This window comes from Cimex lectularius, unplaced genomic scaffold (genome assembly GCF_000648675.2).
Source record: "Cimex lectularius strain Harlan isolate CLEC.00 unplaced genomic scaffold, Clec_2.1 scaffold1, whole genome shotgun sequence".
NCBI lineage: Eukaryota > Metazoa > Arthropoda > Insecta > Hemiptera > Cimicidae > Cimex > Cimex lectularius.
In genome coordinates this window covers 139188-157115 of record NW_019392813.1, presented here as the reverse complement: position 1 = coordinate 157115, position 17928 = coordinate 139188, and the positions used below count along the sequence as shown (strand labels likewise).

The window sequence follows — 17928 nt, the reverse complement described above, 5'->3', positions numbered from 1 at the left end:
CAAAAGAGGAAAATTCGAACGTTGAGGTTGAGATGGGAAGTTAGAGTCCGAGTGGATCGAAGTCACGATTTAGCCGAAGGTCGTGGGTTCGAATCCCGCTTGTGACACTGAATTTTTTATCTCAACGAACATCATAAATACAGATTAATTAATTGAAAGATATTATTTGACCAAGCGGACCACGAAAACTAGTGAATGTATTTATAATGTCTCATCCCGCCCTGGACCCTTGGGACACCTACGCTAATCATGAATATGAATGAACGTAGGCGGATTCCGTTATAACAGTCGAACGAACGTACGTGCGTTCATTGTTCTATCATTTAGGCGGACAAGTCGCTCAGAATTGCCCTCCGAGGAGTCCGTTATTCACGTCCTATCGAGAAATCATGAAATTGCCGGGTTCAAATCCCTTCACGAGAATTTCGCAAAACGTAGAACCGAGGGCGTCGGAATGTTTCAGTTCTCAACCATTTTTTCTGTGATTTTCACTGTTTAGAAAACTTGTCAAGGAAATCAAATACGAAATCGACTTGAAAATCATAAATGAGGTTAAGTACTTGCGGGAGAATATGATCTAGAATGGATTTGGTGTTTGAAATGCCCAATTATGATAAAAATACTTTAAAATTTAAGTAAATTAAACCCAAACTTTTTTTTTTGTATAATTGACAAGAAATCAAAACGCGTTCATGTTCCAAATTTGAAAAAGAAAAAACATATCGCAGACGTTGGTTTTGATGCAAGGAATAAATGAAAACAAGTATCCTTGTTTTCCAGGTGTCTCAACGTCTTCTCACTATAATGAGCCGAACGCAACTTTATGGATTTTTTCCGCAGCATCTTAGCACATTTAACACTCGGCACATTTTAAAACGTTTTTTGCAAAAGGAAAATGCCTCCGTTTCATTCTCCATCCATGAAACTAGACAGCCACTTTTCATTTTTAGTGTTGCCTCATATTTCGACAATATAAACATTAATTAAGAATATTTTACATTTCAAGATATAATTTTCTTATTTACTCCCGACTTAAACAAAAGTTATGGTGATTTAAAACGGCACTTAATATAGCGCTTTTATTTGTCTGAAGTTTGGTATCATCCTGGTCCGTATATCCTCGCTGATTAGGCCTGTCATACTTTTCAGCATTCCTCCAACTTCAACAGTGTTATTTTAGTTGGTGTTACATTTTTAGATAGATTGTTACTTAACTTCCACAAATCTACTGAAAAATTTTGTTTCATTTATATGTATAGGACAATCATACAGATGTGTTATGGTTACTTAAAATAGCACATTTCTACACGAGAACTACGTATGGACACCAAGCAAAGAGTATTCTGAAGGACATCGCCAACAATGAAAACAAACTTGCATCAGGTATCAATTAGAGAACATTTTTGTTGAAATCCTGGCAATACAAGGCGCTGAAGATGATCTCAATAAAGATCGAAACGTTGATAAAGAAAATGTTTTTCTAAAACCTACGGCACACCAGACCGCATCTCACGATCTCCAAATGGGTGATTCCCGTCCAAATCGCATTTAAAATAGCCCTTAATGCAGACAGTTTTAGTTTTTTGTAGGTTGGTCATATCCAATCATCCATGTCCACATCTCGTCGCTGTTTTGGCTTTCCCAGTATCTCCTTGAATGAGGTTTTACTATTTTTATTGGAACTTATGAAGAAACATTATGATTATTTAAAACATGCCATTGCCAATCATCCATGTCCGTATATCCTCACTGATTTGGTCTGTCAGATAGGTTTCAGGATTCCGCCAACTTCAGCAGTGTTAGTTGGTGGATTTATATATATTGTTAGTATAGGTTACTTAATTTCCACAAATCTACTGAAAAAGTTCGTTAGATTATTTTTATAGGACAATCATACAGATACGTTATGGTTATTTAAAATAGTCCTTAATGCAGACGGTTTTAGTTTATCTGTAGGTTGGTCATATCCAATCATCCATGTCCGTATATCCTCGCTGTCTTGTTTTTTCAGACGCGTTTCAGCTTTCCCAGAATCTCCTTGAATGAGGTTTTACTATTTTTATTGGAACATTATGAAGAAACATTATGATTATTTAAAACACGCCATTGCAACTCATCCTGGTCCGTAAATCCTCGTTGATTTGGTCTGTCAGATACGTTTCAGGATTCCGCCAACTTCAGCAGTGTTATTTTAGTTGGTGGATTTATTTACATTGGTAGTATAGGTTGTTACTTAATTTCCACAAATCTACTGAAAAATTTCGTTTGATTATTTTTGTAGGTCAATCATAAAGATACGCAATGGTTATTTAAAATAGTCCTTAATGCAGATAGTTTTAGTTTATCTGTAGGTTGGTCATATCAAATCATCCATATCCGCATATCCTCTCTGATTTGGTTTGTCAGATGCGTTTCAGCTTTCCCAGAATCTCCTTGAATGAGGTTTTACTATTTTTATTGGAACTTCATGAAGAAACATGATTATTTAAAACATGCCATCGCCAATCGTCCTGGTCCGTATATCCTCGCTGTTTTTGTCTGTTAAGAATGGGGATTTGCAAGCTTTTTCCTGGCTGTTGACGGGCAGCATATGCCCTTCTAGACATTGGTCGTCTGATGTTAGTCTAATTTTGATTAAGGTTATTTTATATATATAACCTAGACTATATATAACCTGCTAGGTTTTTAATTCATTACTGTGGAGTAGGATTTCCACTTTCTCCCATTGAGTTGTTTTTACGGGTAGTCTTGCTTGCCTGATGCCATATGTTTCCTTAGTTTGTTGTGTTCTTTAGTAATAGAAGTTTTTATTTCAGTGTCTATAATTTATGCCAGATTATGGATTTGGGTGTCTTTCTTCCATTTTAGTTAGGGTGTCTGCCGCCTCGCCTGAAATCTCCTCTACGGCATCAAAGTTTTTTCATGATTTTTACGTATTTCCAGACTAATTTTTAGTGAATCTCGTAGTCTTAGAGAATCTTTAAACCTGGCTATCTGGTAGTAATATTATTGTTGCACTCTCGAGATGGTTATTTATTTCATATGCACACTTTCTACAAGCGATACAGCTTTAAATATGATTGTGGTGGAGCTGATGGTCTTGTGCTCACAGTTAGGCCCCTTTATTATAGACCTATTTATTATTTCCTGTATACCAAAGAAGAGCTTCAGGTTTTTCTTATTTCGTTTTGTCTTTCCTCTTTTCTCTTTTCATTAATTATACTGAATAGTTGTTGAAAGTCTACTGGACGACGAATTCTCAGTTCCTCAACTCCTATTATGCTTTTAATGTAAGTAGGGATTATGTGGGTGTTCAGAGCGCCAGAGATTCCACTAGAATTTTGTTCAATTTAATGAGTCGTTACATATAGAAAGGTTAAAAAATAAAACCACCCAAATCCATTGGTAGTCTGAAGAATCTTCACACGTGCGATTTCGTGATGGCTGGACGAACGATCGACACGAAACTATTTTGATTTTTTCATCTTCATCATTCATTGCTGAACGTTGAACGTGCAGCATAATAGACTCGTCTGACCTTGCATGATATCTTTTGCTTAAAAATAAAACGCAAAAAACTATTATTTTGTGACATGCAATTATTTCCGTGAGATGGCAAGAAAACGTAAATGGAAGTACAGGATAATTACAATAATAATAAATAATTACTGATAAACAAAACTATTTATTGTTAGTCAATTACATTATTGACCGTATGTTACACATCGAAGTTCTAATTACGTTTCCATTCAATTTCCTTCTCCTCTCGTCCTAGCTTTTTCATTGCTTTATTGATTACTGATTAATCGGGACTGTCAAGGTTGTTCAAACAGTTAGCAGTTTCAGATAGTTTTAAACGGAACGTTCCTGCAATGGCCGGGACACTCCTGAAATTGATGCGAATGTTCAGAAGATTTAATTTCCTATTTTCCATACAATTCTAATTATTTTTCACTAAATCCTGTTTGTAAAATGAATCAATTCAATTTTAAACGTACAAAATAAGTCCCAGGTACAGGTTTAAAGGTGAGGTTCCAGATATGCATTTTGCCATAATAAAACCACCCCCTCGATTCAATACATTGGGACCACTTGGGCCTAAATATAAAGAGGAGATTGTTCCCGAAGGGATATTTTATGAATTTCTGTTTTTAACAATTTAAAAAAAAATAAAAAATGCAAATGTGAAAATCTAATTTTTTCTGCTGTGATTAGCGTTTTTCCTGTTTCAAACTAGGCGTTCACAAATTATTTTGTGATAATGGTTCATTAATTAGAAACGATTAAGACGTTTCAACGCCATTAAAAAACAATTTGACAAGCTTTTTCCTTCGCGTAATATATTCAAAATTCATTAAGGTGGGAAATGGTTGACCATCTTGGAACATCCCGGTCTGCTTAACTCCGCTGGTTATCCCAAGGACAATAGAAATTTGTAAAAGATACCAAACTGGTTCAACGCCTTGGTTTTCTCGGATCATCCTCCGACTATCTTCACTTCATCATCCTGAAACCATCGATAAAAAAAGATAAGGTTAAATATCTTGGTCATATCTCGTCATATAGGTCTGTCTATACAAGCCACTTAGTTTACACCGCAGACCACACGGAGATATCTCACACTCATAAAAATTTTCAAAACATAATATACTTGTTGATCACGTTAGTTAGCACATCAAAATCTCCAAAGATCGTTTGCGTATATTGGTAATTCACAGGACAATAGCACATATCACATGATAGACGGTTTTATAAACACTTTAAATAGTTTAGCTTAAAATATTCACAAACGTCAAGTTCTTTTATGTTCTACAGGTTTAAATTATTCCTTTTTTATGATTATTTTAATCATAATAGGCCAATAGGAAATATTTTACTGTTTGGAAAATTTTTGGTTAAGTTTTGTTGACATAATTCTGTGAAATCGGGTTGGTGTATATTGTCAAAATTATTAACTTTAACATTAGGTGCAAATGGTGAACAGCACGTCATGGTCGTAGTTGAAACCAGCTCTCGCTGGACATATTTTACTTGTAAATTGATAATAAGGTTCAGGGGGCTATTTTGAAATCAAGCTACTGTACCAGTTTGCGTGGATATGTAAATTATACCTTTATGTTAATTTTTAGGAGACTTTCAGTGTGTTCTGCTTGTTTGGTTACTGCGTTAAGCCTCCGATACATTATGATACCGAACTAGTTGGTTAACTTTTTTTTTGTTGGCTAAATCTTGGCATGAAGCAGCGAGGATATGCGTATTAAGTTGATCCGGGACCTACAAGCTACTGAATTAATATGGGAGTTTTTAGTAGTTGGTTAGGATTTGGGATGAAGTAGCGTTGATAGTCTGAGCAAGATGATCCGAGAGGATCAAGGTACTGAACCAGTTGAGGAGATTTTTTTGTTGGCTAAATCTTTGGATTAAGCAGCGAGGATATGCGGATTAAGTTGATCCGGGACCTACAAGCTACTGAATTAATATGGGAGTTTTTAGTAGTTGGTTAGGATTTGGGATGAAGTAGCGTTGATAGTCTGACCAAGATGATCCGAGAGGATCAATGTACTGAACCAGTTGAGGAGATTTTTTTTGCTGGCTAAATGTTTGGATGAAGTAGCGAGGCTATGATGATTAAGTTAATGTGAGGATTTTAAGCTATTGAAATAATTTAGGCGATTTTTTATAATTGGGTAGCTTTTGAGTGAAGTGAAGAAAGTCAGGCTACTTTTATTCAAGATTCTCAAGCTACTGAACAAAAATTATTCAGAAATCGAGAGATGCGGTCTGGTGTGATGTAGGTTTCAGGAAAACATTTTCTTTATCGTGCTAACGTTTCGATCTTTATTGAGATCACCTTCAGGGCTCAAAGTGTTTGTCTTCTGTGTAATTGTGCCATTCTTGCCCGTCGGGCCCTCTCAACACGACGCGCAAGCATGGCACAATTACACAGAAGGCAAACACTTTGAGCCCTGAAGATGATCTCAATAAAGATCGAAACGTTGGCACGATAAAGAAAATGTTTTTCTGAAACCTACATCACACCAGGCGGCATCTCACGATTTCTGAATAATTATCGATTAACGGTCACTAATCACCACACGTTTCTACTGAACAAATTGGAAGGATTTTTTTTATCATTGCTGGACTTTGGAATGAATCAGCGAAGATATGCATATAAAGATGATCTGAGACGATCAAAGTACTATACCAATTCGGAAGTTTCGTGGACACAATATATTTCACCCAAACACTGACGATATCATTGTACCAACAGAGCAAGGATAGGCAGGTCAGGATGATCGCTAACGACCAAATTGTACCTTATTTTGTACCTTTATTTATTTGAAAGCTTCGAGAACTTGTCTTTCCTGCAATATAATATTAAGAAAAAATGCGGATGAAAAAAATAATTATAGCGATTTGTACATTTGGCTTTGATTTGGTTCCTATGGCCTTATTTGGGGAACAGAGGATGCGTTTTGACGAATATTGACGAACACGTCTATTCTAAATTGTCGTCTAAATATCTAGGAATCTTTGACGTTAATGGTTACTTTTTACCTGGAAGATTATTTTACCCGTTATACATCACAATAAGTAATTATCGTCAAAATAATTAGAGAATAATTGCTACAATTATAAAACCCTAAAACTAAAGCTTATGTTTAAAGAAAAAATATTAGTTTTAACTGCTGTTTTTATTATGCCAGTAGAAACATTAAAAGATTTTTATTTTAGAACCGCTCATAAAATAAAAATAACGAGACCTGTCTCATCAGGGAGAGTAATGATGCCACGTGTAAGTGTGCCTCGTGGTCTGCGAAGAAACTGTCGTCAACTGTTTATCATTTCTTGTCATACTACTGACTAATTATGTTTTGTGTATTTACCCTGTTTTGTTCCTTTTACGTATAAGACAGTTACACAAGGTAAACACTAGTTGGCAAAAGCCCATCGGCCGAAGTTCAAGTCTGCCGGGTACCTAGCTTTGGTTGGAAATTTAAATTCAAATTGGGACGTGAATCACAAGGGGTGCTTTGTGATATATGACCCAGGGCGGCCTCAGGCCACAATGGCTTTCAACCGCAGATTGTTTCATATCTTTTATTTAATACAACCCTCTATACAACCCCAGGCCGGTCGGATCAGTTTACGAATCCCCACGGAATAATTGTTTTCCTTTGATAACATTAAGCAAAATTATAATGAAGATTTTTTTAGTATAAAGTTTATTTCTATGTCAAAGTGAATAAGCATTGTATGCTTTTTCATTTATGCGAGAAATGTGTAAAACGAGATTTTCCGTTTAAGTGGCCATCTTCAATGTGTAGCATGTGTGCTAATTTGTCTATTGTGTTTACATGGGCTCTTATTGTTGAGGGTTCGTGATGGTTCACGTTTCGACCTCAACGTGGACAAGCATGAAACTACCCGACGTAAAGAAAGGACGAAAATGAACACTCTTGAACACTTAAAATTATACGGACGTAACATATTTAGCCTGTGCTGAAAAGTAGAAATATAACTAGGGCAACCAAATTAAAAATTTCCAAGTTGTTAGGACCACCACGTGGATTTTAACCAGAGTGGGCGAACAGAGATTGCACAGATGAGAAAGTATCCTAAGAAGGATTATAAGGATGCAAGGGGCTTTAGGATCAGACCGAACTAAGCTCTAGCTGAAACGCTTGGCTAGTCGGATATATATGACCTTTTGTTAAAACAGGTGACCGGAGGATGTGTACAGGATGGAAAAGACAAGAGGTCCCAAACTAGCATTGTATGGAACACATGACTTATATGCCCGATTTGAAAAATGATGTGGATAAAACTCATAAACACACAAATAAACTACGTGATTTACTTTGTTTAAAAACACTATACTAATTACAAAGATAAGTACCCAAAATTTGAAAAAAAATCCCAGATTTAATCCAGCAAAGGCACCATCATGATAACCGTACTAAAGAAATTCACTAAAATCGCACAGGCCCAGTACTGAATATGACGAAATACGTTCTCCTAGTTATCATCGCCCTGGCAGCCCTTCTGTGGCATAGGAATACACACTATCGATGAACATCTAAGACAAGGATAGAAAGAAAATGAGGGAACAATGGAACTCACTCGTCGGACGTAAACAATCCTAGAGCCTTCTAACAAATTTAAGTAGGAAAGGGATAACAGGATGCATTAAATGAAGCAGAAAAAAACTGCGAATCCTAACAGGATGCACTGCAAACTAATGGACATCTGAAGAAGATTAGTATAACCCAACACGGCAAGAGCATATTCTGCAAAGAAGAAGAGGAAACACTAACACACCTACTAACAAACTGTGGTGCTGCAATTACCTACAGGGGGAAATGTTTTGAGATGTAAAACGTAACCGTAGAAGAAAACCAGAAAAACCTACTTAGTTTCACAAAATAAAAAGTCCCTTGATGCACCAGGACTCACCATTGTGATATAAGCACAGAACGGAGATACAACAGCTCTTGAAGGGCGCAGTATGATATCGTACACTGCACATTGACTACTGTTTCATCCTTCTGAGGACAGAATCTTTCAAGGCCGAAAGACAAGAAAGGAAAAGACCCTCAGGCCAAATCGGTCGATCAAAGTTTACAGTGAAGGACTTCCATCTCCGCAAGTGGCTTTCGACCCCTAAGCCGCGAAACTTCAGGTTTTAAGCTATTCAGCTAATTTGGAAACTTTCTTATCGTTGGTTAGTCTTCAGGAAGCAAGTAGGACGTTTCAAATACTTTTTTTAACCATTGGACTATTTTGGGGAGTTTGAGAGATACGTTTATTTGTAGCCTGGAATTAGTTGAAAATTATTTTGGATAAAGCAGCTTCGATAGGAAAACCAAGATGATCTGACAAGAGATTACCAAATTAAATCAATAATAATCTGAAAATACCAGATTGTATATGTCAATAAATTAAAGACATTTTTAAGTTTTAAGGATTAAAAGAAAAACATTTTCAAATTGAAATAATATTAGTTTGAAACTATTGTTTTTAAGCAGAAACGTTTTCCCTAACACGATCCCTTCCCCGACCTTCTTGTTTGTTAACAGATCGACCATGCAAATTTAACACGCCAGCCAACTTGTTAATGAGAATTTACGTTCTACAAATTATCTATCCATACTGACATCTTGCAATAATCAAGATTGTTTCTTATTCTGGATTTAAGGAGGACGTAGATAATAGGAACTAAACTAGCCTGACGTAATTTCTAACAAATCTTTATTTTAAGCCATGCACGTGTATAACATAATCGTAGGTGATTTTGTGAAAACTGTCGTTACTCTGCAAAACATCTGCATGTGGGTTTTTGAAACCTATTTCGCCTATTTATAATAAATTTGTTGTTCTCAACAGGCAACCTTTCTTTCCGTTTATATTATCGACTTGCCCGACTCCATCCAGCGTGTAACTACCATCTCATATGGCGATGACTCCCAAATATACATTTCTTTCCACCCTTCCGATCTTCACTCGGCCATTCTCAAAATCCAAAAATACCTAAATTCCATCAACGGAATGGGCACATAAAAAATCCCTAGTCCTCAATCCGTTCAAATCCACTGCCATCTCATCTCATCCACCCTGGGGAGTCATAGCCCACTTAATGTAGAACTACGGCGACGATGGGTGGTACAGTGTGGACAAGGCTCGGGGCCCTGAAAAGGTCCACCTCGTGTCCTCATTCACGTCCCTTTCTCAATCCGGGTTCCTCCTCTCTTCCTTGCGACCTCTCTCAACACTTGGTTACAACGGGGTATCCAGGCACAAAATAATGGTGCAGCCTTGAGGGCGCAACCTCTCTAAAGCACAAGATGTACTCGTTCCGGCCTAGGGCCGGCATGGGGTAGCGGGTGCTTTATCAGAGCCACACGAGGGTTAGAGTACCAGATCCTGTCTGCATTGACGGGGGAGGGCGCATAACCATCTGTACTACGGGGTAGCAGAAATGTACCAAAGTCCAGCCCCTGCAACATTGGGAATGGATTCGTAGTGGTACGTGGCGAGGCTCCTGGCAGGTACTTACAGAAGAGAGAGAGCCTGAGAACTTGCATATGACCATCGGTATAAACCCAGCCTCATGGGATACGAAGAATCGGACCATCGAAGCGTAACCCGGCGGAGTCCCTCGAATACGTAAGAAGTGGATGGGAATGGGTAGTGGATCGGTTGCGCCTACTCGAGGTATGTAATATACACGGGGGTGGTTAGCAATTCCACTTTAAACGCGGCCGGAGCGGATCCGGAAGTTTCTACGCTGGGGAAGCCCCAATACCCTGGGAGATAGAGTGGCCTTCTCTATCTAGGGAGTGCGCGGGAAACCAGGCCTATGCATTTCGGCTTAGGTAGCCCTTTGCACGCGGCATACGGTTTGATGCTCAATGCAGACCCGATCACTCGGAATGGGCAAGCGGAGAGCGAGGTTCGTCTTGGCCACTCGGAGCTGGGGCGGCAGTAACACACACTTGTCGTATGCGGAGGTACTAATAGAGTTGGAGGTCCGAAGTCGTCGAATGTAATGTACAATATGCTGCAAGTGCCTTTAATCAGTTCTCTAGGAATATAAATGACGATAGTTTGTAGAAATCATGTTTTCTTTCATCATTTCGTATGCGGAGGTACGTCAGCTCTCATCTTGAGAATCAAAACGTCCGATAAGGTCATGTTCCAGCTGCGGACGTTAAAGATCCTCATTGTTCTTTTTAGGACGACCGAGTATGCGGGAACCAAACTGCTATAATTATTGGGTCCAGGCAACTCCTCAATTCCCTCCCCAGCATCTCATCTCTCACGTTAAATAACCATCCCATCCCCTTCTACTCCTCGGTTGAAAACCTAGGAGTAGTCTTTGACCAAAACCTTTCCTGGCATCCTCACATTTCCCAAATTTCCCGCCATTGTATCGCCTCCCTCAGCGTACCTCGTCGGTCCTGGCTTCTCTTACCTTTCACCAGCCGCAAACTCCTTGTATCTTCCCTTATACTTTCCTTCCTCAATTATAGCTGTGTGGCATATGGTGGTCTCTCGGAATCGGGGAACGCGCGATTGAAGCGGATTGCTGCGAAAGAATCGTCTTCGGCACCCCACGGGGGTCACGGGTGTCGGGGTTGTATTTCCGAGTTTTTTTGGTTCTATCCCTTTTTCCGTGCACAGTATTTTTTAGGTTGCTTTCTTTTCCATTCCATCCACACTCCTCGTCCTCCTTACATACCCAATCCCTCCAATTCAACTCCTCACATCACACCCGTGCTGAGGTATGCTCATCCCCAATTGACCGTATCCTTCCTCAATATACAACCCATGCCTTCGAAAGATTCTTTATGACCCAAGCCCCTAAACTCTGGAACTGCCTTCCCCTTTCTATTCGTCACGCTGCCTTTTTTTCCTACTTTAAATCCAACCTGTATAATCCCCTCCTCTCACTCCAAACAGAGACCTTGCGTTACTGTTTGATATTTTTGTTTAATATTCTTGTTATTTTTTCTTATGGCTTGCCTTACTTGTATACATTGTGCCATGATTTTTATCTCATTTTATTTTTAATTTCAAAGAAGGAACTTCCTTTATTTATTTCATGTATATTTGTCTTATGGGACACCAGTGCCAGAATAAAATTATTTTTCTTCTTCTTCTTCTTCTTGTTTATTGATATTAAGTGTAAGATTTTACAAAACAAGCTGAAAGGTTTATAAAATATGCATGATCTAAAATCTTTCGGAAATGTCGTATCCCCCCCCCCAAAAAAAAAAGCGGAAAACATACTTTACTAACCAGTTATCGGACAAAGGGACAGCAAAAAGTCTGATTTAAGAGAAAATAATTTCGTAGGAAGAGAAAGTGTGTGAGGTACAAGACGATAGCAATTCAAGGAGTAGCTTTTGTAACAGATGGTCCTAATGCCGTGTCCATGACGTCCCCAGTGGTCCCTTTATCTGGGAACCGCCTACGTGGCCAATAAATGACTTCTATCAGGCCAAAAATAAAACATAACGGGCGATATGATATCTTGAGAAAAAAAGCTATATATCTTTCGCCGTTTGATTTTATTAAGATCACCATACTGTACTGAGAGCTTAATCGACACCTGCTCAAAAGGGATACTACTACTACGAAACATTTGAAACAAATCTGGTATAACTAAAAGATGTTAAAAAGTGAAAAAATGTAAGTTAAGTAAGCATATTTTTAATTATAATTCTACTTATATTACGCTAACGGTTCTGGGTTCGAATCTCGGCGTAATCTTGGGAATTTTATCGTGATTAATTTGAAGACGTTATCTCCTCCTAGAGTATGCCATGTCTTACTAATAAGAAGAGGAGTTAATTGGTAACTTGCAGTTCTGTCGTTTCATATCATTCTGGCTTTGCTATCCTCGCTGTGTTGGCTTGTCAACGCGATTCGCCTTCTTCAGTTTTCGATCTATCTGACAGAAAATTGTGAAATGAGTCTGAACACAGTGAGACTCTCCCACAAATTTAATGATAATAGAAGGTACCAAACTGGTTCGGTTGATCTTCTCGAATCATCCTGATCTGCATATCCTCCCTGCTTAGTTGCAAGGAGTATGCAACAGCAAAACAAGCTTCCCAACTGTTAGATCACCTAGGATCATTCTGATCTGTTCCAACTTTGCTTGTTCATTCGAAGTTTATCAAAGGTATAAATGCTTCCACCAGGTTTAGTGGCTTGATCGTCTTTAATATCCTGCCCTATCATTGCTTTTTCATTCCAAAGATTATTCACCATCAATAAAACTCCCCAACTGATACAGATCTGATCGTCACGGATCGTCTTTGTCTGCTTAACCTTGACACTTCACCTCAAAGACAATCCAAGTATATAAACGTTCCTAAACTGATCCAGTTCCTTGGTCGGCAAACCAGAAGGCTGCAGAGCCTTGGGAGCACAAACCTCCGCTACATAGATCCACCTTTATCAACATTTGGTCGTCTAGGAACATCCTCGGCAGACTATCCTCTGCTTTAAACTAAGGATTATCCAAAAAACATCCTTATAGTTACATAGCTTAGTCATCTCCGATCATCCCTGTACGTCTAACCTCGCTGCTTCTTCCTAAGAATCCATATAAAAGTACTCCCTTAGGTTTGGTAGCAAAACCGCCTTGGATCATCCAGATCTAACATCATCCAAGGACTGTACAATGATAAAAAAGATTACAAATGGCGAAGTAGCTTGAGAGTGCCGGGTCGTCCTGGGATGATTATTCTGTTCTCTGCCAAACTTTGCCGTTTCATCCCAAGTATTATCCAGTTATAAAAAGATCTCAAACTGGCTCAATATCTTGATATTCTCGGATCATCCTCATCTCCCTAACTTCGGTAGATTATCAGTCATCAAAAATAGCTCACCCAAATGATACTATTGCTTGATCATATTGGTTTGCATTTCCCCGCTCCTTCAACCGAGATTTAACGAACGTTACAAGATTTCCCAAATTGGATCAGTACATTTATACTGTGATTAAAGAAAAGCTCCTACATCATCCATGTTAACGTAGAATGAGGTTCTGCCTATTTTAACCACTTCATTCCAAGAACTATCCAACGATTAAAACTAGCTACCAATTGGTTCAGTAGCTTGATCGTTTCGGATCACCCTGGACTGCCTAACCTTACCTCTTCATCCAAATGGCCATCCGATGATAAATATATTCCAAATACTTCAGTATCTTGAGAATATTGGATGTCCTTGGCCTGGCTATGTTAAGCATTTAATCCTGAAGATTTAGCAATGATAAAAAGTGTCTTACGGTCAATAGCTTGATCATCTTCGATTAGTATTCGCCGTCTTATTTCCAGGATTATCCCACAATTAAATCTAGCTCCCAATTGGTTTAGTAGCTTGAATGTTTTGCTTCTTAGTTAAATCTTAGTTTGCGAATGCTCACTCATCCCAAAGACGGTGCAACGATAAAATATCTACTCTAACTGGTTCAGTCACTTGATCTTCCAAATCCTGCTGGTGCCAAATGTCCTGCTCCTTCAACCTGAGGTCAATTTAACGAAAAAACTCCCTTGCGGGTTCAGTAGCTTGAGAATGTCGAGTTATCCTGATCTGCACATCTTGGCTGTTTCATAACAAGGACGACGCTTAAAACTAGCACTCCATTGGTTCAGTAGCTCCATATTTTTCCGGATCATTCAACTTCGCCTAACTGTTCCAACCCAAGTGCTATCCCTACGACAATTAAAATATTCCTGTTACAGGCGGATTGTATTTTGCCATTTTTGGTTTGTTTTGCCAGAGACTACGACGAGGGTGGGCGGACCAGGAAGAGCTGAATCGACCAAACTGCTGGTCCATCACCCGCTGACCTCTAGAAATATTCTCACAATTTAATTGTTCTGCTTTTTAAACTAGATGTATTTTTGATTTCAGCTCGTGGCGGGGGACGGTGTGATGTGACAATAGTTGCACAACGAGTCTGAGGTCGCTCACACGATCATCAGAAAAAGGTGAGTTGATGTTATTATTTTAATAGTACGTAGTTTAATGTTGAGGATTATTAGGACTTTTGTGCTGTTTTCTACAAGGCATTTTTCTATATTTATGGGTACATTTTTATCGGTTTTATTTTTTATGATTATTAACTAACTAAATGGGAAAGCAAGAAATAAACATTTTCCCCTGTCCGATGAATTCTCAGTTTTTCCATCGCCGCCACGTATAGGTCAAGGTGACACTTTAAGTGGAAATTGTTTCAATAGCACTAATGATTCTAAAGAATGCGATTCTTTGGATTTTTGTTCTAGAATTTCCTCTGCCTTTCTTTTTCCTATTTTTGGCCATCATATGTAACTTACATATCATGGTCTGTCAATCGCAAAATGACCTTAAGGCGTGCTTTTAGTGGTTGGATCTCAAGTTCTCTTAAAGTGAACATATTCCTAGGTGTTGCCTTTTGTGGCATGTGATTGCTTATTTGACCAGGGCGATCTCATCCAATTTCAAAGAGGTTGTAGCAGTCTGTTCCTACTTGTAAAACCGAGACAGGACAAGGGGAGATCGGACTTTATTACCTAGAAAAATTCCTATTTGGTCCTATTGCATAGTTGTGTGGTTATGAGATGCAAAAGAAAATTGAGTTATAGTAGATTGTTGTATTAAAATTGAGGTAGTTTTTAAAATCGATGTCAACTTAGTTAAATAATGAATGATCTACCAGTAACAGTTTTGCTAGCGCAAACTTGTAGCTTATCCATTGGAAAATATTCGAAGATGCTAAGTTCTCTACGGCGTGACGAAACCTCCTAAAGATTGATGAATTTTACAAAAATTGTATCATTTATAAGCTTGGTAGAATCAGGACAGTTTTTTTTTTCGAGGAGTTTAGTAGATGAAACGCCAAAAAATCAAGGTTTTAAGCGATGGGAAAGATTTAATTCTTATTGATATGAGAATTTATTACACGAAAACAGAATTCGGCAGATTCAGATTAAAATAAAAGCTTAAAAGGATGAAAACAGCTCAGTTGTTTTTGAAAATTGCATAGGCAACGGAGAAATTTGAAATTTACTTTATTTACCGTCTTCTTTCGTCCAATTAATTTTTGCATCTAATGAACCACTTTGGGTTTCGATAAGGATAAAAGTTCGGATAGATAAACATTTGTTTTTCTTTGTTATATATGTACAATGATTGTCATTAATTCGAATAAATTTTCTTCCCATTTTTGCGTAATTTTTATTTAATCTATTTGCAAGGATGTAGAGACCTCTATCACAAGATAAAAACCCGTCCTTCAAACCTCTGCCCATGTCCTATTTTTTAAACAAAATTTTTTATATTGTATAAAATAATCCTCTGTTATTTAAATTACCAATTTACTTTTCGTTAATTTAATTACTATTCTGTATTCAACGTAATTTGTTGTAAAGCGTTTTCTTCTTCAGGAGATTAGCCCTGTTTGTCGAATAACACACATTCTTAAAACAGATAATAAACGAACATCGATCAATTTTCACTATTTTTTAATAAATTTAAAGAGAAAATGGATGCCGTGCAATTTATGTTGACTTAGCGGACCCACTAGTAGGAATAAAAAGTTTAATAAACTTTAATCAAGTTCCGCCTTTTCTTTAAAACTTAATAACCTTCGTTTGGACAAATGAGAATAATGGTATTAAATTTCAAAGTAACCCACTTTTTTAAGGAAAGAGAGGTCGTACGTACATTTTATTTTAGTACGAGATTTTTGACTTTTATTATCCGTTCCGTCATAGAAATAAGCTTCAAGGGCTGTCAACAGCTAGGTTATTTCACAACGCTGCAGTTTATTGAGGTAGATATATTAGATGGTGTGGTCGATTTTCTTTCATCAATTTTTATGGATAAATATTATCCTATATAACTAACCAAACTAATTGAGGAATGAGAGGGTACTCAGTATTCCGACATAATCCGCTCATATTACCCATTTATTATTCGGGCATACAACCATAATCAACAAAATCAGACACCCATTATTGGTGGTTCTGACTGGTCAGAAATGGGTTCTGACTATATGATCCCGAAAACATTCTTTACAACATGCTAAAAAGTTTCAACGGACTATAAAGGAGAGGAAGAACACAGGAGAGCATCAGATACAATGATATGGTATACAGATGGCTCCAAAATAAACGAAGGAACCGGATCAGGCGTTTTCTGTACAAGTCCAAAATATGAGCAATCAAACTCATTAGGGAAGTACACTTCGGTCTTTCAAGCAGAAATGCATGCCATCAATGCTTGTGCCCTGGAAAATCTTATTAAAAGAAGTTACAGTAACAAAAAAATCCTCATAAGATCAGCCAAGCAGCCATTAAAGCATTAGCATGTGTAAGAATCACATAAAATTTAGTCAGTGAATGCATCCGAAATCTCCAAAACCTGATGATATCTTGGGTGCCAGGGTACAGGGGAGTTTTGGGTAATGAGAAAGCAGTCTGGCCAGAAGAGGATGTGCAAGACCATACATAAGCCCCGAACCTATTCTTGGGATAAAAAAACAAATATTGAATCCTCCATCGCAGAATGGATCCAAACAAAACAAAAGAAGTGGATAAACATTAGCAGCGCTAGACGTAGTAAACTTATGATGAAAGAACCCTAACCAAGACTGGCAAAATTATAGCTGCAATTGGAGAAGGCCAAACTCAGAGGAGTGATAGGACTACTAACCGGTCACTGGCATCTGAGAAAACATCTACACATCATGGGTATAAACAGCGATGATCCCATTTGCAGATTATGTAATGACGAGGAGGAAACAGCCTCATATCATCTTCGAATGCGAAGCAACAGCTCAATGGAGATTTAACCTAACATATGGAAAAATCTTAGGGAATCAAATTGAAGCAGCGACAGTCAATGACGTCAAACTTCTAAGGAGAAGGATCGAGTCTATTGCACTGAACTATGGAACTAGGAAGGTCCAATAAGCCAAAAGGCTGCAGTGCCAGGGGATCGCAAACCCCGCTTCCTAGTATCCTTTTTTTTCTATACCATACCCGTTCACGCTAATAAATACATTCAATCTCAATAAACACAACAATAATACATCACAATAATACTATCCACCCAAACTCTGAACACTGGACCAGTATTTGGGTCGGTATAATGATGATTTGCGGGATTTGTAGGGTGTAGAAATTATGGTTATTAGAGGATATTTCCTCTGGGGGTGTGTTGTGATGTATACTGATTACTGATTTAATAAGTTAAGCTGTGCACATGTACACGTGTAAAGAGTTGAGGCTATCACTTCTCGCAGTCCTCCGACAATTCTAGCTGTTGGGTAATTTACGATAAATTACCGGCAGGCCTAGAGAATCACCCACTCCGGTTGTTGGCAATCCGTGGTCAGACCTCGGTCTTATCCGTCCGATCTCC

The 17928-nt window shown here is 38.1% G+C and overlaps 1 protein-coding gene across 2 annotated transcripts in view; it reads left to right on the top strand.

Annotated features, from left to right (window-relative positions):
• LOC112127377 (kalirin-like) overlaps window positions 1–17928 on the top strand; it is a 183512-nt gene that overhangs the window by 56089 nt on the left and 109495 nt on the right. For both annotated transcript variants that reach the window (XR_002910540.1, XM_024228286.1), the window contains exon 3: window positions 14434–14510. The gene's annotated coding sequence lies outside the window, so the exon portion shown is untranslated. The remainder of the gene's footprint in view (window positions 1–14433; window positions 14511–17928) is intronic.